Below are 27,454 nucleotides of genomic sequence, written 5' to 3' on the forward strand. Positions count from 1 at the left end.
ACTCTGAGATCCGTATCTGTGCTAAAGAAATACACCTTGCCCCATTTGTGGTACTGTAGCTCCCTCTCAACAAGGATGCAAAGAGCGATTGGTAATGCGATATACCCCATACAGATCACCTTTGACCTAATGACCAGGTTTTCTCCTTATGAGCACATAAAGATGCCTCATTCCGATCATTTTAATTTATTGTAAACAGGAAAATAAAACAGTGATTCCCACCGGACTTCAGAGGGAGGGGAAGAGGGATGTAGGAAGGGATTCGGGACGCAAAGGAAAACAGGACCTGCACAAAACGGGTGAGGTCAGATGCTGTATGAACGGGGGACTGGCAGAATCAGTGTCTTTCCCGCACCAAATAAATAAATACATAAATAAATAAAAATTTATACATCTGCATCCACCATGGCTCAGTATCTTTCTAGTTTTTGTTTTGTTTTATTTTTTTTTAAGTAAACATGAAAGTCTCTCGACACCCAACTCTTGACAGTCTACTTCAAGTTTCTGAAACTTTTACTAAAGTACAAGAAGTTTTAGAAATCCAGTTTTGATGTATATTTTATGCATTTCTGTATGGAAACTTTATGCTTTCTCTAAAACAAACAAATGAAAAAAGTAAGAATCTTTGGATGCAACAGAGAGGCCAGAAAAAATATCTATAAATGAGTGTTTTCCTGTGGCATTTAACAGAGAAAAATGATCTAGAACAAAAGCTCTTAAGAACATAGCAGAGAGGTGCTCCTATCTGTGTGAACAGTAATTAACCACATACTATTTATGAAAGAAAGGATATAATAGTGCAATGTAACAAAAGGAATATTAAAATAAATCACAGACCCTGACAGGGTAGCATCACAAGCAGCTTTTGAAAAGGAGAAAGGCGAAAAATGCACACGAAAATCTTCATCTTTTAAGAAAAGAAGCTACAAAACATTGTACACAAAGGGGGATGGTGCCACATTAAAAAAATACAGGGAAATGGATCATGAAAGAAAGAGAAAGAAGGGAGAGAAATATTCTGAACTATTAAGGAGAAAATGGGTGTCATTGGATAAAGACACTGAGAAACATATACTGACGTACACTTGAAGGGAGTGACTTGATATTTTGTCCATGTTAACTCTATAAAATGGTAAGTTGCAAATGAAGTCAACTCACAGAGACAGACAGAGAGCAGATTCTCACTGGCCAAGGTGAAGAAATATAGTGGCAAAGCAATGCAGGCACTTCACAGCCTATGTTGAGTGACAATGCTCACTCCTGTCATCCTCGCTGTTCAGGAGGCTGAGATCTGAGGATCACAGTTCAAAGCCAGCCTGTGCAGGAAAAGCCCATGACACTCTTTTCTCCAGCGAACCACCAGAAAACCAGAAGAGGAGTTGTGAGTGGTGAGGGACAGTGCTCAGGATCTGAGTTCAAGCCCCTCAAAGGACCAAACAAAAATAAAATAATAAAGTGAACAGGGAAGAGACAACACAGAGAACACGCTTTGTCCCAGCTCCCCACTGGATGAAGCTGTGTGGACTAGGCCTGATGTGGGGGAGAAAGGGGGGACTACTTGTAGTCGCTTAAAATAGTCATAGCTGTAACAAAGAGGAGGAGAAATGAAGACAAGAATTCAAAGAACTCTCAGACAGTGGTCGATCCCTTTCCACCTGACATCACCATAGACATAGCCCAACAGGGACAAGCTCCTTCCTAACCACCATCATCAGACTCTGGCATCTTCTAAATTATCTGGGAGCCCCATTGTGGCACCTACATGTGGAATTCTAGGAGATGTTCTCTAGCTTTATCTTGAGAAGCAAAGAAGGATACTCTATTTTTTTAATTATATATATACAGATATATATATATATATATATATATATATATATATATATATAGTACCAAGTGGTTCCATTGTGATATTTCTGTGCACACATATAATGTGTTATGACCAAATTTACCCCTTCTATCCCTTCTATTATTCTTTCTAATCATACCCTCCTTTTTTTGTTTTTTGTTTTGTTTTGTGTTTTGGTTGGGCATGGAGCTTGAACTCAGGACCTGGGCACTGTCCCTGAGATTTATTTTTTCTAGTCCTGTGGCTTGAACTCAGGTACCGAGCTCTGTCCCTGAGTCTCCTCTTTGTGCTCAAGGTTAGCGCTCTACCACTTGAGCCACAGCACTACTTTTGGGTTTTTCTGAGTAGTTTATTGGAGATAAGAGTCTCACAGACTTTCCTGCCCGGGCTGGCTTCGAACCACCATCATCGGATCTCAGTCTCCTGAGTAGCTAGGATTGCAGACGTGAGCCACCGGCATCCAGCTGCCCCTGAGCTTTTCTGCTCAAGGCAGGCACTCTACCACTTTGAGCCACAGCACCACTTCCAAGGCCCCCTGTATTTAACCACGTGAATGGGTCTCACTGGTCTACAGTCTGTCACCTATGAATATGGAGTATTTCGCTCATGTTCACCCTCCGTCACCCTTTCTTTCTCCCTCCCATTCTCAGCATTTCCCTCACCCTAAACCGCCCCCTACTACATTTCTGCCATTTTTGTTTCTTCAAGTTCTAGATGCCACGCGTGAGAGACGCATGGGAAACGTTTCCATTTTCTTTGAGTCTGGCTGACTTAGCCTAGTTTAAGGAACTCCGTGTCTCCTTCCATTTTCCCCACAGTGACATAATTTCATTCTCCTTTATGGATGAATAATACACCAGTGCTCATATATATATATATATATATATATATATATATATATATATATATATATATATATATAATGTATATGTATAAAGCACATGTCCTTCACCCGTTCCCTCAGCTGATAGACATCTAGGTTGATTCTTACTGCTCAGAAAATGGGGGAAAGTCCCTCCCTTGCTTCCCATTCCTGCCCCGCTTTCGAATCCTGCATCCTGAGCCATTTCAGGCTGGCGGTAAGCAGAGAGTCAGAGACAACAGCGCACACGGAGACTTGAGCAGAGGGAATTGTCCTCCATGACCGGACTCCATGGCACCCTTACTCTCGCCTCACTGGCTTCTCCCTGTCCTCTGGTCCTTGGTCCTGAGTGCAAGCCCTTGAATAAAGGCAGGGGTCAGGCAAGATGCCAGCTTTCTGGCTGAAGTTCAAAACACAGAGAGTAAGGATATAAGAAAACAAATCGCAGGATCCAAAGGAGTAAAGAATTTCGGGCAACCTATGGTGTTTGTGTGTGCGCGCGTATGCACACGCAACCAAGCCTAAGGCTTGACCTCAGGGTCTGGGCGCTGTCCCTCAGCTTTCTTACTCAAGGCTAGTGAGCTGCCACTTGAGCTACAACTCCACTGCTGGCTTTCTGAGGTTTAGATGAAGATGAGAGTCTCATAAGCTTTCCTGCCCAGGCTGGCTTTGAACTGCAATCCTCAGATCTCAGCCTCCTGAGGAGCTCAGATTACAGGCATGTGTCACTGGTGCCTGGCTCCCATACTTTGTGTGGTGGTGGTGGTGGTGGTAGTAGTGGTGTGTGTGTGTGAGAGAGAGAGAGAGAGGGAGAGAAAGAAAGAGAGTGTACGGGAACATCTTGATTCACCTCTGAGATGCACATATGTATACCACCCTTAAAAAGTATTCCATAAGATTTGAGAAGTGAATGAAAGCACATCTTCCCCGTTCCCCCCCTGCCCCGCCCCATGTCTCAGAAATAATGCACACAGGGGCCACAGCCGGCTGGTCCTGTAGAACCTTTGCCAATGGAATACATACTGGAAACAACAGTCAGCCACGGGGGCCAGGTGAGCACTTCCCTCCTGAGCCCGATGGGACCCACTGCTGGTGGCAATCAAATAATCCGCAACCTCTACAGCTTTTAAATAAGAACCTGAGCCTCCCAATACCCGGGGCTATGAGCCAGAATTCCTCAGCACAGGAAGGAGTGGAATATTACACCCCCCAGGGAACTGTCCGCCGACATTACCACCCAGGTAGCACAGATGTTGGAATGAGCAAATAAAGATGTTGAAGCAGCTTTTCATATTAAAAAAAAAATGCTCGGCAAGTAAGATAAAACACTGCACACAACACGGGAAGTCTTAGGAAAGAAAATGGAACCATGAAAAAGAGCCAAATGGACATTTCAGAGCTGTGAAAGCAATAAGCTGAATTTCAAAATAAAAAGAGAAAGCAATGCCATCTGAATGTTTTCAAGGGTACAATGAGAGACAGAAGAAAAGTATTGATCATGAATATCAACCTATGAAAGGGATTCAATTCAAACAACAAAGAGAAAGACATGGTAGAGAGAGAGAGAGAGACTCAGATGCCTGTTGAACAATAGAAACAGGTGTGCATACACAGCATTCGAGTTCACACAGGGATGGTCAAGCTTACTGCAGAAAGAAGGCCCCCAAAGCCTCCCAAGTCTGGCGAAAGACTGCTACTAGGTGAGGACGATGATTCAGTCCTGATGAGACAGACTCAAAGAAGCCCATCTGCAGGTGTGTCACAGGCAAATTGCTAAAGTTTGAAGAAAACTTGGAATCTAAGTATCGACAAGTGATGCGATACTCACCAAGGGACAACCATCCAGACAACTATGCACCTTCCTCGAAAGCAAAAAGAAAAATAGACAAAACCAAGAAGCCACGAGAAGGTATCGCACCATCTTTCCATTGCTGGACTAAAAAAAAAATGGCGGTGCAGAATTCAAATCCAATGAAAATACCCTTGAGAATTGAAGGCAAGGGTTGTGATGAAGCTCTGTGTGTTGGGATTGTCTGTCATCCATCCACTTAGTTATCATGAGTGCCACCCTGGGTTAGAACCCGAGCACAGGAAGGCAGTGGAGAGGGAAGCGTGGAAGGGAGGAAGGGAGGAAGGACCAAGAACGTGTGGTTGCTGCTCACGTGTTCTCAGATTGCTACAGAAGCTTTCCAGACTTAAGCGAATAGACTACCTGAAGAAAACTTAAGAACCGGGAGAATTCAGGTAAGTGAATAGCAGACCAGTGTGCAAATCTAAATAGAAAAGACAGGCCTATTCTTCTTGAGATCATTACTTCATGAGTTCTGTTTAAAGTTGGGATTAGCTTTTCAAGACAAGTGCTTATATTCCATCAGGTTAACACCACATAAAGAGGAAAGAGAGCCAGGCACTGGTGGGTCATGCCTGTCATCCTAGCTACTCAGGAGGCTAAGATCTGAGGATCGCAGTTCAAAGCCAGCCTGGGCAGGAAAGACCGGGAGACTCTTATCTCCAAAAAAACCACCAGTAAACCGGAAGTGGCACTGTGGCTCAAGTGGTAGAGTGCTCACCTTGAGCTGAAGAGCTCAGGGACAGTGCCCAGGCCCAGAGTTCAAGGCCCATGGCTGACAATGGCTTTAAGACGATACAATTAGGGAATAAAAGCTATGTATAGTTAAAGCATTTGTGTACATAGATATAGATACATATAAATACATACACACGTATATGTATATAAACATATAAACACTGGAAAATAATCACCACATTCAAGCTCAGTAATGAGGGTGTAGAGATTCCAGCACTCAAGTTGCAGTGTTAAAATTCTTTATACACAAGAGAAATGTCTTCATTGCAATCACCAAAATAACCACTGCAAAAAAAAATACAAAAACTGGCACAACTTAATGCGAGTGCTGCCACAATTGGATCACACACACACACACACACACACATACACACACACACACATTGACACACACATAAATTTTGACCTAAACCTTTCACTTCATATAAAAATTAACTCAAAATGGACCTCGTGCCTCAATGTCTGACTCAAAACTAAATGGACAATGGAAGTGATAACTACGCTTCCTTCTGACAGCTTTGCTATGGTTTCCAAACTCCCCTTTATGACTTGCAGCCCTAGTGAGAAGAATATCTTAAAATATCAGGACCTTGCCAAACTAAGACTTCTGTGTGTGTGTGTGTGTGTGTGTGTGTGTGTGTGTGTGTGTGTGTGCGTGCGCGCGCGCCAGTTCGGAGCCTGGGCACTGTCCCAGAGCTCTCTTTGCTCTAGATAGAGCTCCCCCATTTGAGCCACAGCTCCATTTCTGGCTTTTTGGTGATTAACTGGAGATAAGAGTCTCACAGGTTTTCCTGCCTGGGCTGGTTTTGAACCTGGATCCTTGGGACTGAAGTAGCCTGCTGAACTACACAGTGAGCAGGCAGGGGCGGGGGCGGGGCTGTCACAATGCTCCCATAGCAGATAAAGGAAAAGCAGGACTAGAGGCCTGGTGAGAGAAGACCGTTAAGGGAAAGCGAGCGCTGAGATGATACAAAGGGCAAAGGGCGTTTGAAGTAATGTCTCTCTGCAGGGCGCATCCCCTGGTCTTTCCGCACAGTGTGCTGATTATTCCATCTATATTCTACCAACCCTACCTTCTTTCCCCTTTCGGACCAAGCTCCCTTCGGATTCCATGAAGTATTCAAGACTCCGAGTCTTCACACCAGACTGCTCTGACTCTCACTAAGGGTCTACGCCCACCATGGCCTCCTTGCTTGAAGGCAGGCACTGCTAGACACTTAGAGAATCAAATGAATGCTACCTACCTTCTTCCCGGGCCTGCCTCTCCACTGTTGACACACCAACCAGGATGGAACCATGCTCCCCACCCAAGGCTCACTGCATTATTGTACAACCCACCCAGGATCTTCAACCCACCCCCGTCGCCATGGTGGGGCAAAGCCAGGCAGGCACCCGCAACTCCACGTCGTCCTCCCTGATCAAGAAAGATCCTGGTTGCAAAGTCTTTTTCTTTGGGAAAAGAAAAACCCTGTCTACTCTCCTAAATATCATTTCATTTGGGAAGTAACATGGTTCCCCTCCCCCCTGCCCCACTCTCCCATGGTAGTAATGTACAAAAAACCAATATAGTTTATGGCCTAAATGAAAGAGAGAGGGGGGGAGGGGGAGACCAGAAGGTCAGGCTCTGTTCCCTTAAGAAGCTTCCAGAATCAAATACCACTCTGGCAAGGGCTGCCAAGTAAGCACTTGTGAAAGGTTAGAAATGGAAGCAATAAATGTCCACGCCAGTCCCTTCGCTCTCGTGGTGGAGCGGGATGTTTAATCACAGGAATTCATCTTCCTCCAGTGCCTGTCTTCATCTAACCAGTGGGACCGGAGAGTCCTTCTCGGAGAGATTCGGCCCCGGATTTTCATCCTTCTCCGGACCTTGGCTCCCCTCCCATCCTTTCTTCTTGCTTTAGTCTGACCCGGTTACAGGCTGCTCTCCCTCTGCATCTACCACACGGGTTCATCAAGGCGGTGGCGCAGCCCCAGGGCACGGGGTGATATTTCCCATCCACTTGTTGATCCATCCACAAATTGCCCCCTCCCCCCAAGCAGCTTCTACACTTGACTGTTCCAGGGACTGGAAACACAATGGGGACCTAAGGCCGCCCGGAGCTCATGGTCCACGGAGAGGAGGATGGTGAAATACATCCACCACATATACACCAACAATGACATTGCCCAGAAAGCGCAGACAGCACCCAAGGCGTGTGAGCAGATCATCATCCACGTGGCTCCGTGTAAAAAGAAAAAGGAAACAATGTGCATTTTGATTTCATGTTGTTTTGGAGATGCTGCTTCCAGGAGAGAAAAAAATGAGGAAGTATTGAGGAGACAGGAAGAGAGGCAAGCCGCTCCATGGACGACAAAACATACAAAATTCAAGATGGCACAGGAGCCACCGCCATGTACCAGAAGACTCGTGCTGGGAGAGGGGCTTACTGTAGGCTCAAGGGGGAGGTGGAGAAACCCCCCACACAGTGAGTGGATGGACACACGGCCATGGTGTGTCCCTGTCTGTAATAATACAGCACGAGGGACCCCAGTTTGCAGACAGGGGTTTGTGTCACTTCGCAGAAAGCCACCAGAGAAGACGCGCCACCCAGAGCTCAACCAACCAGATCCGTGTGGGCTTTTCACTACAAAGCACGGCCACTCATACGGCCATTCTCAATCCTTCTAGAAAGATCCCAGGGTTCCCGAGCTGCATGCATTCAGCTGCTGGTAGAGGCCAGGGTGACCATTTGCTGTTTTTCTGAATCCATGTTTGGAGTGATCGTAAACACGTGACATGGGGTCTTCTGAGGACAGACCTGGACTCATCTGAAATAGTTGGCATTAAAAATTAATTCATGGTGAGACAAAGAGAGATGGAGGGGGAAATAATTCATATGTTATTTCATATTCGCTCGCCATCTTGTAATGGGCATACACTACTTTTGGAGGAAGCTCAGCTAATCAGCAGCCTGGGCAATCAGAGTAGCTGAGTTAATCAGCGGTGGGATTGTGAGCGTGATTAAATGAGAGGACGTGCCCACGGCCCACGCAAGTGTGAAGTCTCCCCTCACACGCCGCACACACAGCTCCGACTCAAAGGGTCAAGCCAGAGGGCCGGCCTTGAAAATGGCCGTAACTACCCTCAGGCTGCGCGCTGGACAGCCTGGGATTTTGTCTGCTTGGTTGTTTCGGCATGGATTCTCTCGCCCGAGAAAGCATGAACATACAGAAGAGCAGAGGGAACGGAGAAGATGCACAGCCTCACGCGTGGACAGTCCGTGGTTACTCAACACACACCTGCGTGTGGAAAGAACCGAAACTCTGAACATGTCCAATCCCAGTGTCCTCCTGTCCTCAAAAGACAGAAGCCCCCAAGAGACAGGCTCCGCCACGCCAGACAGGCAAACGCGGCGCTCAGGGTTCATGGGGCTGGCGGTTTATTTCTGGAAGATTGAGGTGGGGAGTCTCTGAAGATGGTAAATGTTTAAGACTCAGGAGAGGAAGTGAGGCATAAAGAGCCTTAGAGCAAACCCAGCTCAAAATATTTCATAGTTTCAGCCCGCCAGAAGTATCCTGCCGACAGCACACAACGTGAGCGCCTCGGCTCTTCAGCTACAAACCGTTGCTACTTGAAGATCGTAGTACTTAACGTGAAGAGGGCCGCGCGTCTGGAGCTAAGTCCCCGGAGAGATTCAAGCGTTGGTCGTCCAATGGAAGGGATGGCGTCAGTCACAACAGCCCTAGAACTTAAAGGAACCCTCAAACTGCAGGTGTCAGGGAGCTGTTTTCTTGGGAGAAACGCTTCCTGGTGCTGCTGTGTCGTGCATGCCAAGAGTGTTATAGCCACGAAGGAATCGGACACCAGCCTGTCCAGGCAGAGATACTCCACAGAACCCGGCACCTGTCAGGCCTTAGCCACCGTCTGTCTGCTTCCTTCAAGGATGCTGGGGGCTGGGAAGATGGCTCAGTGGTAGAGCGCTTGCCTTGCATGCCTGAGGCCCTGGGTTCGATTCCTCAGCACCACATAAGCAAAAAGAAAAAAGCCGGAAGTGGCGCTGTGGCTCAAGTGGTAGAGCGCTAGCCTTGAGCTGAAGAGCTGAGGGACAGCACCCAGGCCCAGAGTTCAGGCCCCACGACCGGACCCAAAAAAAAAAAAAAAAAAGGATGCTGGATCTTGGGGTTTCAGCTTTTGGTCTGGACGCTAGGACAGGGCAGTACCTGCTAGGCTGGACAGGTCTAAACATCTTCCCATGCCAGACGACAAAAGGCCTTTAGGTGCTAACACCCGCAAGGTAGGGCGAGGCGTTGCCTATTATTTATTCTAATGATGAGCCATTACCCCAGGCACATTCGTATTCTCCAGATTTAATAAGGTACTTGGTGAACCGAGGCAGAGGAGGGTTGGAGAAAACCACGGTTGTGATTACTAAGATGATTTCTATTTGTTTGGGTTGCAGAAGCAATCACTGGTTTTTTTCCCCCTTTATAAGCAAGGTTATAATTGCCCACTCCAACCCCACCCTCAGCCTCTTTAAATCCAAGAAAAGTCAAACAACACTTAGCAGAATATCCTGAGAAATGAGAAGGTTTTGGCATACTTCCAGGAATCAGTCCTTGGGGTTTAGGTTTACCCCCTGGCCCGTGAATCCTGATTGCGTAGCTTGAATAACTCCACTCAGGCCTTCCCATCTTTCCCCTCTTCTGCATGCAGAGGTGGGGGAAAGTAGGGAAGGGCCAGGTGTGTGATTTACATATCATTTGTATATCTCCACTTGCATAAAATACAGGTTTCTCAAGACATTTTTTGGACGTAGCCTGTTGTAACTGAAAGATTTTTTTCCCCCTTTCTCATCGGATATGAGAGAGCTCTGACGATAGATCTGTCAGAAGTTGATAACTGTATACTCTGTAGCTCAATTAAAAAGATTCACCAGAGACGCACAGGCGAAGACCTTACCTGGCTAATCACCTTACTCATGCTAAGGGTCTGGCCAGGGAGAAGAATCTTGGTGTATTCAGCTGTCATGCTAACATTTCAGCCACCCCTCCAGTCCAGGTTTGGGTTTTGTTTTGTTTTGTTTTGCTGATTTATTGGCGACAAAGTCTTACAGACTTCACTCCTTGGGCTGGCTTTGAATCTGGAGTCTCCAAATCTTGGCTGAGTAGCTCAGATTACCAGAGTGAGCAATCAGGTGCCTCAGGAAAAGCAACGAGGAGGAGGAGGAGGAGGAGGAGGAGGAGGAGGAGGAGGAGGAGGAGGAGGAGGAGGAGGAGGAGGAGGAGGAGGAGGAGGAGGAGGAGGAGGAGGAGGAGGAGGAGGAGGAGGAGGAGGAGGAGGAGGAGGAGGAGGAGGAGGAGGAGGAGGAGGAGGAGGAGGAGGAGGAGGAGGAGGAGGAGGAGGAGGAGGAGGAGGAGGAGGAGGAGGAGGAGGAGGAGGAGGAGGAGGAGGAGGAGGAGGAGGAGGAGGAGGAGGAGGAGGAGGAGGAGGAGGAGGAGGAGGAGGAGGAGGAGGAGGAGGAGGAGGAGGAGGAGGAGGAGGAGGAGGAGGAGGAGGAGGAGGAGGAGGAGGAGGAGGAGGAGGAGGAGGAGGAGGAGGAGGAGGAGGAGGAGGAGGAGGAGGAGGAGGAGGAGGAGGAGGAGGAGGAGGAGGAGGAGGAGGAGGAGGAGGAGGAGGAGGAGGAGAAGAAGAAAAAGAAGAAGAAGAAGGAAGACGAAGGAAGACGAAGGAAGACGAAGAAGACGAAGAAGAAAAAGAAGAAGAAGAAGGAAGACGAAGGAAGACGAAGGAAGACGAAGAAGACGAAGAAGACGACGAAGACGACGACGACGAGGAAGAAGAAGAAGAAGAAGAAGAAGAAGAAGAAGAAGAAGAAGAAGAAGAAGAAGAAGAAGAAGAAGAAGAAGAAGAAGAAGAAGAAGAAGAAGAAGAAGAAGAAGAAGAAGAAGAAGAAGGAAGGAAGAAGGAAGAAGAAGAAGAAGAAGAAGAAGAAGAAGAAGAAGAAGGAAGGAAGAAGGAAGAAGAAGGAAGAAGAAGAAGAAGAAGAAGAAGAAGAAGAAGAAGAAGAAGAAGAAGAAGAAGAAGAAGAAGAAGAAGAAGAAGAAGAAGAAGAAGGAAGACGAAGACGAAGACGAAGGCGAAGACGAAGACGAAGACGAAGAAGAAGAAGAAGAAGAAGAAGAAGAAGAAGAAGAAGAAGAAGAAGGAAGAAGGAAGAAGAAGAAGAAGAAGAAGAAGAAGAAGAAGAAGAAGAAGAAGAAGAAGAAGAAGAAGAAGAAGAAGAAGAAGAAGAAGAAAAGAAGCAGAAGCAGAAAATCAACTCTGACGTTAGATTCCTGAGGTTCCAATCTCAGCTGTACTACTTCATCATCGTGGGGGAATTGTGTGTGTGTGCGGGTGGGGGGGGGGGGAAGAAGGGGGAGATTGCTTTTCTTGCCTGGGCCTGCCTTTTGCCCCAACAATAATCCTGGAGGGAGTTGAATATTCACAAAGCCATGTAAAGAGCTCTGGCCGCATCGCATGCATGTGTTGAATACATGCATACCTATGTTCCTGCAAGACAATCAATTTCATTTCACCTCTCTCTTTTTGTGGCCATTTATTCTTTCTCCAAGTTGGCAACCGACCGGCCCGGCCTCACTCAGAGGGCGGACAAACAAAACCACAAGAGTGGAACCCTAGGGTTTTCTCAAGCGCCTTGATGCTTCTGAAAAACTGTTGACTGGGATGTTAAAGTTCACGCCTGCCGATCGTAACGGATGTCAACTGAAATAAATCAGGTGGCCATGACTGCATCATGGTGAAGAAAAGGAATCCAAGGGACCCGGGTCCGGGTGGGGAAGGACATGGGGACACTTGTTCTTTTCTAGCCTGAGCACCCCCATACACATGCGTCTGGCTGGCTCTCTCTCCAAGCTACATGGTGTTCTGTGTCTGGGCAAAGCTTGACCCAGCTCTAAGAGAGGTCTTTTCTAGATCTGATTTCTCAGACTTCACAAGATGTCGCCATTTAAGAAACAGGAGTGGGATCCTGAAGAGTGCTCGTTTTCTCATTTCCCAGCTGAGCTGTCTGAAGGGTTCAGCTGTGTGTGGGTAGCGGGTGGCTATGGTGTGTGGCTGTGTGTGTCCATGGCTGTGTGTGTTCACACTCTTTCTGGAAGGAAAGCCAGAAGGCACACGCTTGGAAGGAAGGATTCTGAAAGCTGGGAGCTTCAGAAATCCTTATTTGACCAACTAGATTCCCACCATGGCAGGATATTGGCACAATTTGCCAGCAATGTCAACGGGAAATCTAGCTCATCTGGCTGCTTGCTTGGTCCTCATCGGCATTAATTAAACACTAGAAGTAACGATGGAGCCCAGAGAGCTCTTCACATTTAAACTACTACTACTAATGAAAATGATAAAGCAACTTAGAACTTTACCTTCAAAGAGAATATATATATATATATATATATATATATATATATATGCACACACTTTCACAAGGAATATTGTGAGAGAAATAGAGTGGGAAAACCTGGCAATTAAGTTCTCCAAATGTGCTTGGAAATAATCTCAGGGGACGGCTTATCTGTATTTAATATTCAAATAAATACTTCTTTTGTTGTGCGGTACGTTTTATCTACTGGAAGTGAATCGCGCCCTCGGTACCTCCCAGGCATCGGGTATCACACGGAACCCTTTATCTAGGATGGGTGGGCCGACTCTTAGCCAAATGGGCAAGTGGAAGCCCACTTCCTCCAGGCCTGCTTCCCCTAGCCACGTCCTGAAGACTGGAATCGTCACCATGACGCCCAGTTTTCCCACCATTGTCACCCACGCCTCCCTTCCACACCCAGACACTGCCTGTCTTTCAGTGGGCACGGATGTCCCAGGTTGCTCCTTGTGATTAAACTAAGAATCCCTGGTGATCCATTCCAGAACAGTAACAACAACAACTCAACCACCACCACCACCAATCCATCCCACCCCAGCCCTTCCCAGAGGCACAGCAATTTCCCAGAAGCCCATTTGTCCAGAGCCAGAGCACGGGCCGTGTGCCAACTTGATTAGAAAATGGTCTACACGTAGAGCAAGCCCTTCTATTACGGGAGAGCTGCACTAATGAATCTTGGAAATGGAGGTGCCTAGCAGATCCTTCTTCAGATCTGTAAGCCAATTATTATATTGGATCCTGACTTCCAATATTTCTGAGGCTTCTAGGCAGTGAAACGGTGCCAAGCAACAGGAGGGTGAGAAGGTGGATTCTATCCTGGCAATTAAAGCAGCCTCCCTCCCTCCCTCCCTCCCTCCCTCCCTTCCTTCCTTCCTTCCTCCTTCCCTCCCTTCCCTTCCCCTCCCCGCCCACTCCCTTCCTGCCTCTTTCCAGCAGTGATAACGCCAACTTCAGAGAAGGCCCACCTGCCCTTTCACTGCTACACAAGTCTCCGGGCGCCCCGTCTGTAAGAATACTTCGCTTGCAGCTAGGAGACACAACAGCAGCCAGGCTCTAATGTCTAGATCAGCAGGTGCCAATTGCCGGTGCTCCCTCAATCTGACGCACAGGTGGCACAGTGCCTTCTGGCAGCGGGAAGGTGCAGCCAGGGCACTGGGAATGGAAGGTTGGTGTGGGCTTTGGTGGTGGAGAAGTAGAAGGAGAGATTTTTTTTTTTTCCTCTGCAGGTTGGGTCAGCCTAGCCCTGCCCAGGGGAACCCTAGCTTCATGTCTCCACCTGCATCTCTGCACAGAAAGGCCAAAGCTGCAAGAAGGGGAGGGGGGCAGAGAGAGAGGAGAGAGAGAGAGAGAGAGACACAGAGGGAGGCAGAGAGAGAGAGACAGAGACACAGAGAGACAGACAGAGACACAGAGACAGAGAGACAGAGAGACAGGGAGACAGAGACAGAGACAGAGAGAGAGACAGAGAAAGAGAGAGAGAGAGAGAGAGAGAGAGAGAGAGAGAGAGAGAGAGAGAGAGAGAGAGAGATCCAGCCCCAGGAAGAAGAGGAAGGCTAAATACTCAGAGACAGAAAAGTTGTCCTAAATGGTCATGTACCCATTGAACTCTGCAATTCTGAAAAGTAAAACTCAGACTCCTCTTTGCAAAGCCTTGGGCTCGGGGGCACCCAAGGTAACCTAATGGGAATGCGCATTCAACGTGGCTGGGCAGGAATCCCCTGGGTTCTGAGAGCCATGCTGGGAAGGGAAGAAGTCCTGTAGGCCTGGGTCTGTGAATCTGGGCCCATGTGGTGGCTCCAGTTTGAATCCCTGCAGCGCCATCTGCTGGCTATCTCCTCTTAATACGGAGGCCGGGGCCTCCATGGCTCCAGCCCTGCCCTCTGAGATGTCCTGAGATGCAGCGAGACCAGGCTATCCCCAGGATATCTGCGGACAGAGCTTGCGGCCACCGCCATCTACCCAGAGAATGCCACCTCTGCGTGCCAGTCTGGGAAGCGTGCAGAGGCCTGGCAGGTGGTACCTTGGGATCTACCTTATTTTATCTGCGTCTCCCATCACCATGAGGTCCCCAGATGTCCCCCATGCCCCAGGAAGGAGAAAGGAGGAAAACAGGGTGGTGACTAAGAACACTTGCCAGTCTGAGCTTTCTACCAGCCGTGTAACTGCTGCCATGCAAAAACCTGGGTGAAGACCACCAGCAAGAGAGCATCACAACTCAACAATGCAGGCAGGGCAGGGCGCTGTGTGGAGTTTGTTCCCAGACCACCGCCACACAGAGCTATGTGCCAGGGAGAAGGAGAGAGAGACACACACACACACACACACACACACACACACACACACACACACACACACACACACACACACACACACACACACACACACACACACACACACACACACACACACACACACACACACACACACACACACACACACACACACACACACACACACACACCCTCCACAACAAGCAAATATACAGGCAGCCCAGCGTCAACCACCCATTTTCCACCTGTCTGGCTCAGGGCATCAGAAAGCATCTCTCAGTGCCTACAGGGGTGTCTGTAGCAGGGCCCGTCATGATCGCCTATTATTTAAAAAGTGCATCAGATGGATAGACGCTATGGATTATAAATTCATGGTAGATTATGCTTTAATGTTCCCTAAACTGAATCATAATTTGCTAAAACTGCTATGGGTATCAAGCTTCATTGCACTAAACCGCACTCCAAGAATTATTATTATTAAAACACGCATACACACACACAACAGCCAATCACTCGGGGCGTAAGGGCGGCATGATGTCACAGAACCGGCCACCCGCCCCCATCCTTGTGGCCTTCTACACGTGTGTCCGGGACAAGGCACAGGTGCCAGGGGTGTCGATTAAGGTGCCATTTGTAAACGCTTCATTAATATTTATTAAATGATTATTAGATGCTCTCGCAGTCTTTAATAAGGTATTATAAAGCACGTCGTTAGGATGCATTAGGAGAACAATCTCTGCAAGCCCCGACGCATGGCCCGCTGTTAGGAAATGTTCAGCTTTATGATCTCCCTCCTCTCCGGGACACGATGATCAGGAGCTTGGGGTGGGGGAGAGGGCAGGACTCAAGTGGCTATTGGATCACCGCATCCCCAGGAGGGCGGCGGTGGAGAGCTCACCAGGAGCAGCAGGTCAGGTCAGCCAGACCCGGGTGAGATTAACAGGAAATTTGCTACCTTGTGTGGAGAAGGATTCCGGGAGCCCTGTGTGAGTTTCGGGGGGGCGGGGGAGAGGGTTGGAAGGAAAAAAAAAGATGGTGTCTGCAAGCGGGGGGGGGCTCTGAGAGGGGCTCCCCAAGAGGGAATCAGCTCCCACACTGGTCACTCTGCGGAATCCACGCCCTCAAATTCCCCTCCAGCCCCGGCCTGGCCTCTCCCGGCAATGAAGGAGCCAGAGATCACAGCCCTGGGCACCACGTCCTAACTATAAATCAAGTGACTGTCCACAGCCGGGTCATGGTGGTCAGAGGGCTTCCAGGGGCTACCAGGGTCATTGCACATAGTTTCTACTGGGAATCCAACCAAAGCTAAAGCAGCGCCCAGAAGAAAAGATACAGGGTCAGGAGCGTTTTCTCCATGTCTGTCTCTGTCTCTATCTCCATCTGTCCCTTTATCTGTCTTTGTTTCTGTCTGTCTCTCGGTCTCCCTCTCCCCCGCCCCCACACTTCCGCAAAGTCCATGGAACTTAGCTCCAGGAAATAATTTTGTAGGAAAATGTGGATCCTTTTTCATTGTAAGCATCAAAAATTTCCAAAATGTACCTGCTTGTGCTTCTCCTCAAGCAACAACATAACAGAACCCAAATGAGAGGTAAAATGCACCAAATTACATTATCGTGTCACATTCTCCAGCTTACGAAAAGGAAAGGGAGAGCAGGGAAAGTTTTCTATAACACAACCACACACAGACTGAGAAATTACTCCACAGCGGAAAGATTGGGCATTCTTTCCAACTCAGGATCATGATTCTCTCTTTCTCTCTCCCTCTCTCTCTCTCCTCTCTATCCTCTATCTCTGTTGTTCATAAAATCTTAGGGAAACAGCAATGTCTTCCCACTTCTGAGCCACAGCAGGCTTTTATATACAAACATCATCCACATCTCTCCATCAGTGTAGATGAAGATGACACGTAGAGTCAGGTGACGGTGTCTCACTCCCATAATTCCAGCCTCTCAGGAGACTGAGATCTGAGGATGGAATATGGAAGCCAGCCCAGGCAGACTCTTAGAGACTCTTCTCTCCCATCAACTAGCAAAAAGCTGGAAATGGAGACACGGTTCAAGTGGTAGAGTGCCAGCTATAAGCGTAAAAGCTAAATAAGAGCTCATGGCCCCACGTGTATACACACACACACACACACACACACACACACACACACACACACACACACACACAATGCATACCTTCTTCCTGCAAAATGATGCTAAAATAAAAATGTTGCCTGAAATGTTAGAAACCCTCTTGTATAAGGAGAAATAAGTAGAACAATCCAGAATACAAGTTGTTTTTTTTTTTTTTTAGATGGGTACACACTTGTCATCCTAGCTTCTCTGGAGGCAGAGATGGGAGGATCAAGTTGGGGCCATCCTGGATGAAATCAGGAAATGGTATCGGCAAAATAAACTAAAGCATAAAAGGATGGAGTTGCGGCTTAAAAGATAAAGACCTTGCCTAGCATGAACAAGCCCCGAGTTCAAATCCCAGTACCATGAAGAAAGAAGAGGAGCTGATAATGATAATGATGATGATCTTGGTAGAAAGGGCTTCCCCCTTGAGGTACTTCACTGAGTTGAAAGTATCCATTAACGTAGGCCATGGAGAAATTCAGTAATGGGTTGGGGCCTAGTTCCAAATAATATTCATCTCGAAAGTGCTAGACGCCGCTCAGAGAAAGCCAGCCAGGGGGAAGGGCTGGAGGCATGCGCAGGGCCTGCTTCTCAAATGTGTCTGATGATGGACTCCCAGGTTCTGTGCAAATTCCTACCCTTTGCACGCCAAGCATGCCTGAATAAAAGCGACACAGACCCCTACTTCAAACATGCCGGGCAGTTGACAAAACAATCGCGTTTGGTTGGATCTATGTCATACCTTGCTCTCTCCTCTGCTGAGCCCTGCAGAGGCTCTACTTCTAAATAAATAAGCAGGCAAGAGAAGAAAACACGTAAGGGAAAGACTGTGCATTCCTTTCCCAGAGGGTTATAATTCATTAGTATTTGTTTGGAAGGCAGCCTTTGCAAGGCCAGAGAGAGGTGAAGAGAAAAGCTATTGAGCACCCAGAGAAGAAAGAGGATCCCCCCTCCCCTTCCCCGGTCCCCCAACCTGCCCAGCCAAGGTCAAATATATATCAGCCATGAAACAAAGCAACACTCATTCCAACTCCAGGCCAAAATGTACCTTGACCCCAGTCTCATGAAAACCACAATTTAAAACCATCTATAAAACACTTCCTTTACTTTCTCTGCTCCACAGGCTTCTTCTAAATGCAGACTCCTTAGTTAGCAGTCTCTGGTTGTATTTTTACATGTGTGTGTGTGTGTATGTGTGTGTGTGTGCGCGCATGCGTGTAAGCACTAGAGTGTTGTGTATTCCATCCTAAGGGTGCTAGTCTAAGATTGATGGCTTTCTGTGATGGCATTTTATCGTGATTAGGGAACGCTGGATTTAAATATGTACCTGCCAGGCTGGAAAGGTGCTGGATCTCTAGGATGCTATAAATTCCCATTACTTCCCATCCTGCATCACGCAGACCCCGGGGCAGATCCCAGCCTAGGCTGCAAATCTCTTTTCGGTGGTCGCTGTCCCCTAAAGGGAGACTTTACCACCGCTGGAAGCAGGAGATGATCGGCTGGCCGCCACTCTTGGTCGCACCTGAGCAGCTGTTCTGATTTTTTATTTAGAAGGAACAGGGCTGCCGCCATCTGTCTTTTGAAAAATGGGTTCTGCTCGCAGCCACATGGAAGTGGGGGTAAGAAAATAAATAAATAAAGACAAGAAAAGGGAAAGGGAAAATGGAGGCCCTGGAAGTTGAAGCTCAGTGCTGTCCTACACGCAGAGGTGTGGGGTCTACCCGCAGAGAGGAGGCGAAAGTACATCAGTCAGGGTGCCATGTGGACCGCTGGGGGCTGGGAAGACAAGTCGGGGATTTTCGATGGGACTCAAGTGACAAGCTGGGAGAGGAAAGAGTCTTCAGGCTTCTCTCTGGAGCAGGTGCCAGCACAGGCCACATCCTGAACTCCCCTTCCTGACCAGGTGTTGAAGTCCTCGGTCTCCTAAAGCTCCTCTTCAGACACGAGCAAAAAGCTACAGCCACACGGTCCAGTCAGCCACGGCTCAAGCCCAGGGTTTCCATGTCCTACGTGTCACCCTACCCCGGGCTTGTTCCAGTACCTTCCCAGTGCAGGGTGTCTAGCCCGGTGGAGGGGTGGCTGGGAGCTATCTATCCAGTAGACAATGACTTGGGGACCCCTGTGCACAGGGCTCTGGCATAGAGTGAGGGCCGCAGAGTGACTGTTCATCAGTTAGAGAAACAAACAAAGCAAAACCTGGATCATTCTGCAGCTTGTTATTTTTTAACTACATGCATAGAACCCAAATGTCTCCTTTCCTTCCCTCAACCTGTGCCTACGCAGAACCAAAGAACTTGAGTTCAATGAAAAACCAGAGCCACACACTGGCCTGACATTAACATAAATAAATAAGTAAATAGGATAAGTTAGGATAGAAAATGGAATAGAAAAACTGTTGAGGATGGAATCAAATTGAATCTAATCCAATCGAATCGAATAGAATAGAACAGAGCAGAACAGAAAGCCAGGCGCTGGTGGTTCACACCTGTACGCCAGCTGTTCAGGAGGCTGAGATCTGAAGATCATGGTTCAAAGCCAGCCCAGGGAAGGAAAGTCTGTGAGACTCTTATCTCTAATAGAAACCACCAGAAAACCAGAAGTGGTGCTGTGACTCAAGTGATAGAGCACTTGCCTTGAGCTGAAGGACAGCGCCCAGGCTCAGAGTTCAAGCCCCATGATGGACATACACACACACACACACACACAGAGAACAGGATCATTGAAGGAAGCTGGTCATTTCCCCAGTGGGCCCCACTTGAATTTATGCTGGAGGGAGGAAGCTGTGGACACACTGTCTGCTGCTCAGGTGAGGAGGTTTGGTTTCCCATGGGCCAGGCCCATCCCCGGTTCTCCCTCCATCTCTTCAGTGGTCACCAGGCTGTCTGAATGAATAGCCCATTTCTGAGGGTTTCCCCTGGGGGACAAAAAGAAAAATGTACAGAAGAGTCCCCATGCCTTGCAGCGTGTATCAGAGTTACTGTGGGCATCTCGCCAGTCCCAACGCTCATCGCAAGCTCTTTCTTCCTGGTCTTGACGTATCCGGTTTTCTCTGGGTCCTGGACAACGTGCTATCATGTCCTAAGTTGTTGGTGGGATGTGTGCTGGACTTGATCGCCGCACAGGTCCGCAAGGGCTCCATGCCGGAGACGGAGACTCAGCTTGTGAAGTCCCCCACCAACCTCTCTTACAATGGCCATGTGCTTTGGCGCAAAGAGTATCGCTGATAGCCTTGGGCAAACCATCTCAGAAGTTCATTTGAATTCTCTCAGGGCCTCTTGAGTGCATTCTATATATATATTAAAAATTTTCCCCCCTCTCTTTTCTTTAAGAGTTCTCTGAGCTGGTATCCAGCACAGGAAAGCACCCTGTTCCCTTAGGTGGCCAATGGAGAAATTTCCCTGTATAAGTGGTTAACCGTGTTCCCGGCTAAATGACACAACACTGGCTCTGGAATATTTTAATATTCATACTTTTGCTTTGATTAACATACAAACTTTACCTATTATCAGTATTTTGGGGGGGAGGAGAGATAATACAGCAGGTTGGAGAGCCAAGTCCCACTTAATTTAGTGTTTAATCGAGAAAACTACCAGGGCGCTGGGCTGATTATGTTGGCACAACTGTTCTTCTGCTCCATTTTTCCCCCCGATAATTGTGTGATATTCTTTATGGTGACAAGTGCCCAGAGCTGGTGGAATTCCAATCCGCTATACATCAGCCTCCGCGTTATTGGGCAAACAGGCCGCTGTGCTGCCTTCCTTCCCATCATTGATCGCCTCGTTCCCTCCACTTCACAATTAATGCAAGTCTGCCCGATTGATCACATTTCCCTGTAGCCCGGGCACGATCAATACATTCCTATGGCTGTGTGTGTGTGTGTGTGTGTGTGTGTGCGTGTGCGTGTGCGTGTGTGAGGGAGCTGTGGGCTTTCTGACTGGGCCTGTGGATTTGTCACTTGGGCGAGAGATTTTTTTTTTTCCTCTCATTTTCAAGTCGCCTCTGGAAGGGAGAAAATGGGGGGAGAAGGATGGAAGGGGTACCCTGATCAAGAAACATTGGACACATGCCACCCCCTTATACAACTACATAATAATAATAATAATTAATAATAATAACAGTAGGCATTATATGAAGAAAAAGACTGCACCGGGCCCCCAGTACCCGCAGCATCTTTAAATTATACATGTACACGTATATTTTTTAATGAAGAAAAAGAGTTACATCCCCTCCGCACAGCTGGCCGCTGTCCCCATGATCATCGTTAGCTGAGTTGTACTTTTGAAAACTTGATGCCTTCCGTGCAAGACTCATTGGAGCCAACTCAGTAAAATAAATAAATAAATAAATTGTTAATTAATTAATTAATTAAATAGCATCCTCAAGGCAAAGAAGACAAAGGCAGACTGAGCAAACACATGTTCTCTGGTTACAACTCCCGCCAGCCGCTTGCAGTGTTTTCCACAATAGCAACCTGCGTAGGCCAGGGCAAGTGCGTGGCTGTACACCGGATGGTGAGGGGCCCGTGAGCCGGGTGTGGCTGAGATGGTCTGAGTAAGAGACACACCGAGGCCCAGGCTTCTACCTGGCCCCTCTGAAATGCATTGCTATTTCACGGTTGCTCTGCCCTGGCCAAAGAACAGAGGAAGGTCCCAGCGAGGGAGGAAGGGAAGGAAGGAGAGAAGGAGGGAGAGTCTCCACTTCCTCTTCTCATCTTCCCCGAAGGCTCCCACAGAAAGAAAGGAGATGATGGTTGCCCTGTGCCGTCAAGGGAAGAGCCCAGGAGAACCCCGATTTACTTCAGAGGCAAACGAAAAGTCTATACAATCTCTAAACCCGACAAAAAAAAATCAACTTCCAGGACCACAGGTGCCACCATCAAGACGACTTCTTCTTTTCCTTCTCAAATTCCTAGATGGAGACTCCGTATGGATTGAGGACAGGAAGACCAGTGTGACACTCTCACCAGCTTAAGAACCACAGGGAAAGGGTGATTTCTTCATCGATTCTAAAAGCAACATCCCATGGGCGACTCTAGGTGACCCACTCGGATGACACACCCGCCTTGGACCCCATCATTATACCCCAGGCTCTGCGTCACTGTGAGGGCAAAGACCTTGCCCTGGGGACGCGCTCAGATCATCACCCACAGACCGCCCATTAGTCACAGGGAGACCACCAGTAGGTCTACCCTACTAGACCTGAAAGGCTTCCATGAAGAAGAAATGGCTGAGTGCAGGATCGGAGCAGAACGTGCATCAGTGGAGACGGGAACGCCCCGTCATCTGGTACTGGCGCAGACAAGAACCTGCCAACGGGGAGCGGTCCCAGCTGGTTATAAAGTGGAAACTGAGGAAGATCACTGGCCATTGGGAGGGAAAGAAATGTAAGCAAGATTATGAAGTCCTTGGACATCAGAAAGATAAAAGGAAGAAGATGCATGTGTCTTAGGCACCACAGACAGTCTCTCTCCTCAGCCCAAGCAAAGAATACACGAAGGGAGATTTCTCCCTGTAGATCTATTCTACCTAATGAATGAAAACGGGATGATCAGGATAACTGCCACCAGTGCAAAGATTCCTCCAAAGGACAGACAGACAGCCATGAGGTGCCGCCTCCTGATGGAACATCAAAACGAATATTCGGGATGCACTTTTTCCAAAAACTTGCTTAAAAACTGCCCAGAACTTTCTGAATCTACCACCAAACACACAACATAGGGAGGGAAGAAAATGCAATTACCAAGATCAGACTATGGGGAGATTCTTCCATAAAAGTCATCTCATAGGTTCAGCAAATGCATTGCCATAAAGGGGGGAAAAAAAGTGCAGGGAGTTACAGGGGGAGACAAGCCGATTGAAAGAGGTTTCAGAAATGTTTCAATGGGTTTGAATGGAGATATCAAGTCTGGTGTTGATTTATGATCACTATACAAACATGAAAAAATGCTATAAGATAATCAGATAAACTTTCACATTGGTTATACTAAGGAATTGCAATTAATTTCCAGGCACAATAACATTAATGGTAATTTTTTTCCTCTACAGAGTGCTCATCTTCTGATTATACATACAAAAAACGTTGAAAATACAGTGGTTGAGCCTTTGATTACACGAAAGAATTATTGCTAATTTTAGGCCATAATCACATTAATGATAATGTGATTCTTTTTTTTTCCCAGAGACCACTCTCTTTGGAATATGCACCTAGCGGATACACTGATCTATTTAATCATATGCCATTTGGAATTTGCTTCCAGATAGATATTCATAAGTAAGAAGGAAAATGATTACAATATAAAAGAAAGGCAAGCTTGACTCTGTGGCAGGTGTTAAAGCTGTGGGGAGGGGAGGGATGGGGATAGGATAGGATCAAAACATTATTTTCTATTTTTGTTTGTGTTTGCAATGTTTCACAATTAAAATACATCTATAACCACCATTTATAAAGCAAAATGTAAAGGAAGAAAGAAAACCAGCGTTTAGGAATCATTAAGTCAGGAGAGTTCACTGAAGCATCTGAGTAGACTGTAGCATGGCCTTAGGTTTGTGGGCAGTTTTCTAAAGCAAGCCCCACGCCGGAGGCTGCCGCTTAGCCGCCCTTCCCACCTTCTCAAGATCACCACATTCGATCTGTCCTAATGGAATCACGCCCATCCATCAAGTGCCCTTCGCCTCCACAATAGCCAGAGGGCACCAGGTACAGAATGGGAAAAGGGGATTTGAGTTTTGTGACACTGAGAGAAATACAGACAGGTTCATCAATCTGTCTGAAAAGGTAGAAACTCAGTGAAAAACTTGTGCGGGTTCTTCAACACAACGGGTGTGTTCCTCCCAGGGCCTTTCTAGAATTTTCCAATCGCTTGCTCTAGGGCTCTCTTTCCGTGATGTCCACCCACCAAACCCTGGCATCTCCCCTTGGTTACACTGTACCCCCTGCAGGTCAGACTTGGACATCTAGGACATCCTATATGTGTTCTTGGTTTTGTGTGCAAACAGAGGCAAACCTCTATGTGTGTGTGTGTGTGTGTGTGTGTGTGTGTGTGTGTGTGTGGACACCTACAGCTGCCTAGAACACTTCCCACAATCTAGTAACCAGTACACACATACCCAAATAAAAGCTTAGTCATTACGTCACCAGCAGTCCACCAAACAAATGCACTATTTCACACTTGCCATTTTGCACTAAATATTATAGTGACAATAACAGTAGTCTATGTAATTATACTAAATATGCTATTTTATACTAAATACAAATAGAAGAAATATTAATATATCTTCTTTTTCTGGTACAGGGGGTTGAACTCAGTGCTTGGATACTGTCTCTTAGCTATTTTGTTCACGGCTGGCACTCTACCACTTGAGCCACAGCTCAATTTCTGGCTTTTAAATGGAAATAAAGAGTCTCATGGACTTTCCTATCCAGGTTGGCTTTGAACTGTGATCCTCAGAGCTCAGCCTCTTCAGGAGCTAGGATGACAGGTCTTAGCCACTGGCACTTGGCCTAGATATCTTTCTAAACCTCAGCACGCCTTAATAACAGAACAGAATCCACCATCAGTGACTGTTCCTTTTTCTTTGTTCTCTGAAGCTTAATTGGAACGATTAAAGACAGTTTGACAAATGAATACCAGGAAGCAGAAACATGTTCAGAGGGGAGGGCAATGTGAGACACAAATGGAGGGAGGAAGGATGAACAAATACACATTATGCAAAATTTGAGCTATGTAACTCAAGAATAGGGATGGTGGGGAATGGAGGTGAACAATGGAAGTGGATGATATTGACCAAGATGCATTATATGCATAACCTGACTTGGGGAACTGTCAGCACTCTGTACCACTTATTAATAATAACAACAAAAGGTATGTCAAAAACAGAGGGGTTGGGGCTATAGCTCAGTGGAAGGGGCACTTGCCTGCCAAGTAGAAGGCCCTGAGTTGGGTCCTCAGCTCTAGAGAAAAAAAAATTCCTCCACAGAGGAGACACTTGGTTAAAACAAAAAAAAAAAGTGAAATAAAATAAAATGGAGTATGGTAGCACACACTTATAATCCCAGCTAGAGACAAGAGGATCTCGAGACCAAAGCTGGCCTGGGCAAAGATACAAAATTCCTATCTCAAAAATGATCAGCATAAACCAAGGAGGGGGGGTCGTAGCTCAAGCTGCTCAAGTGGTAGAGCACAATGCATGGGAATCTGGGTTCAATCCCCGGACCACAAACCACAAAAAACATAGAAAAGAAACATGATATTAGAATAAAATTCAGTGTTGTTTTCCCCTATTGTAAGAGCTCAGATGACTCTCAGAACATGGAAAGAATGTTCTGACAACTCTTTCCTGCTATTATTAGAACAAATTATTTGTGGTAGGAGAGCAAGAAACCTTTACCTCAGAGCAACAGCTCACTGAGTAGGTTGCAGTGGTCAGAACAGCAAAGTTAGCATTCAATTAAGTTCCCACACACGATTCATACTAACCATTAACCAGAAGTCGTCTTCTGCTCAGTGTCAGGAAATTGAACAATACTCTGATGAGCAGAAAGGCCCTTTAAAAATTAAGCAATAATTATGGTGTATTTGCAGAACGCAGTCTAATCTTTCCTATCTTGGGTTTCTTGGTTTGGTAATTTGCATACACATTAAACTCTGTGGGAAATTGGAAAGCAATTCAGAATCCAACAATTAAAAGATACAAATTAAAATTTGTTAGCATTAACTTAAAGTTTATTGCAGCTGCAATGTTCTTGGATACAAATGAACTCTGATCATCAGCCATTTCTCCCTCAGAAGTTCAACCTGTCTTCGACTTTGGTCTCATGCTATCACTTCAGTCAGGTTTTGGGCAGGCTGCCTCTTTTGTGAAATGTTAGCATCTGTAGATTTGCAGGTGGGTGTGCATGTGTGTGCATGTCAGTCTTGGGTGCTGTCTCTGAGTTGTTTGTTTGTTATGCTCAAGGCTAGCAGTCTACCACTTGAGCCATTGCTCAACTACTAGAGTTTTTAGTGGTTCATCGGAGATAAGAGTCACAGGGACTTTCCTGCCCAGGCTGGCTTCAACTGTGATCCTCAGATCTCAGCCTCTTGAGTAGCTAGGATCACAGGCGTGAGTCACTGGCACTTGTCGTGGGCAAATAATTTTTTATTGAAAAAGGAAATTAAGTCAATGTCTCTGGGGCCGAAAGGACTTATTATCTCTTAAAATGCCTTAAACTTAGTTGATACACCGATAATTCTATGCTCAAGTTCACCTAATGGTGAGGGGGAAAAAAATCTAGTTAAACAGGGTCGGGGAGGAGGACAGAATGGAGAGAGGAAGGGCGGGCAGATACATTCATACGATTCCGTCACACGTGAACACAGAGCCAGGCAGCCTGAGGGGGTACGTGAAGTTGGGGAGAGATGGGGGAGAGGACAGAAAGGGGGACATTGGCCACGACGCACTGCACTCATAAGCCGACATGTTGAATTGAAACCCTTCTGTACTGCTACTCGAAGATGATAAAACTAACTGAAAATCTAAAAAAAAAAAGCCAGGTGCTGGTGGCTCACACCTGTAATGCTAGCTACTCAGAAGGCTGCGATCTAGAGGGTCGCAGTTCAAAGCCAGCCTGGGCAGGAAAGTCTGTGAGACTCTTAGCACCCATGAACCACCAGAAAACCAGAAGTGGCGCTGTGGCTCAAGGGGTAGGGCGCTTGCCTTGAGCTGAAGAGCCCAGGGACAGCCCCCCATGACCTTGGTGAGTTACCTAGCTAGCTTCTTTTGTGACACGTGGTCACTAGCAGTGAGATACAGAGTGGTCCTTGGGCTGTGCAGACGCTGAATGGGATGAACATTTGCAAACCACACAGAAGAGTGCCCCCCACACACACACATGCACACAGCTCTTCGTAAGTATTTTTGAGTCACAAAAGCCTGTGTAGCTAGGTAGACAGATTGTCAGCTATCATCTGTCTATCATCTATCTTCCTAGACATCTATCCATCCATCTGTCTTTACAGGTACACACAGAGTGAGTGTGAACAAGACGCAGTGAGACAGCGCTGTCTTATAAAAGCAGAAAACCCACCCACTATTGTTCGATTTTTTTTCTAATATTAGGGACTTTCAATACCACTGTGTCTCCTTGAAGTGAAAAGCCAGAGGTCAGACCTAACTCTCCCGTGCTTCCCGCACAGTCAGGAAATCAAAGAGCAGTGGCTTGATCAGGAATTTCTATGCGTTGTGTACAACCAGCTCTCAGAGAAGTAGAGTAGCATAAGACACCTCTGACATCACAAGGCATCGAATGTGGCATAGCACTGATGGTCCCCCAGCCAAGGCCACCAAATGGGACCAATTATTGAGTGCTG

The 27,454-nt window shown here is 47.1% G+C and overlaps 1 protein-coding gene across 7 annotated transcripts in view; it reads right to left on the bottom strand.

The window, feature by feature from the left end:
- Nucleotides 1–27,454, bottom strand: part of Rbfox1 (RNA binding fox-1 homolog 1) — a 1,026,253-nt gene that overhangs the window by 475,367 nt on the left and 523,432 nt on the right. The gene's annotated exons all lie outside the window — the stretch shown is intronic.

The sequence above is a fragment of the Dipodomys merriami genome, unplaced genomic scaffold, assembly GCF_024711535.1.
Source record: "Dipodomys merriami isolate MVZ:Mamm:240054 unplaced genomic scaffold, mDipMer1.0.p SCAF_60, whole genome shotgun sequence".
Classification (NCBI taxonomy): Eukaryota; Metazoa; Chordata; class Mammalia; order Rodentia; family Heteromyidae; genus Dipodomys; species Dipodomys merriami.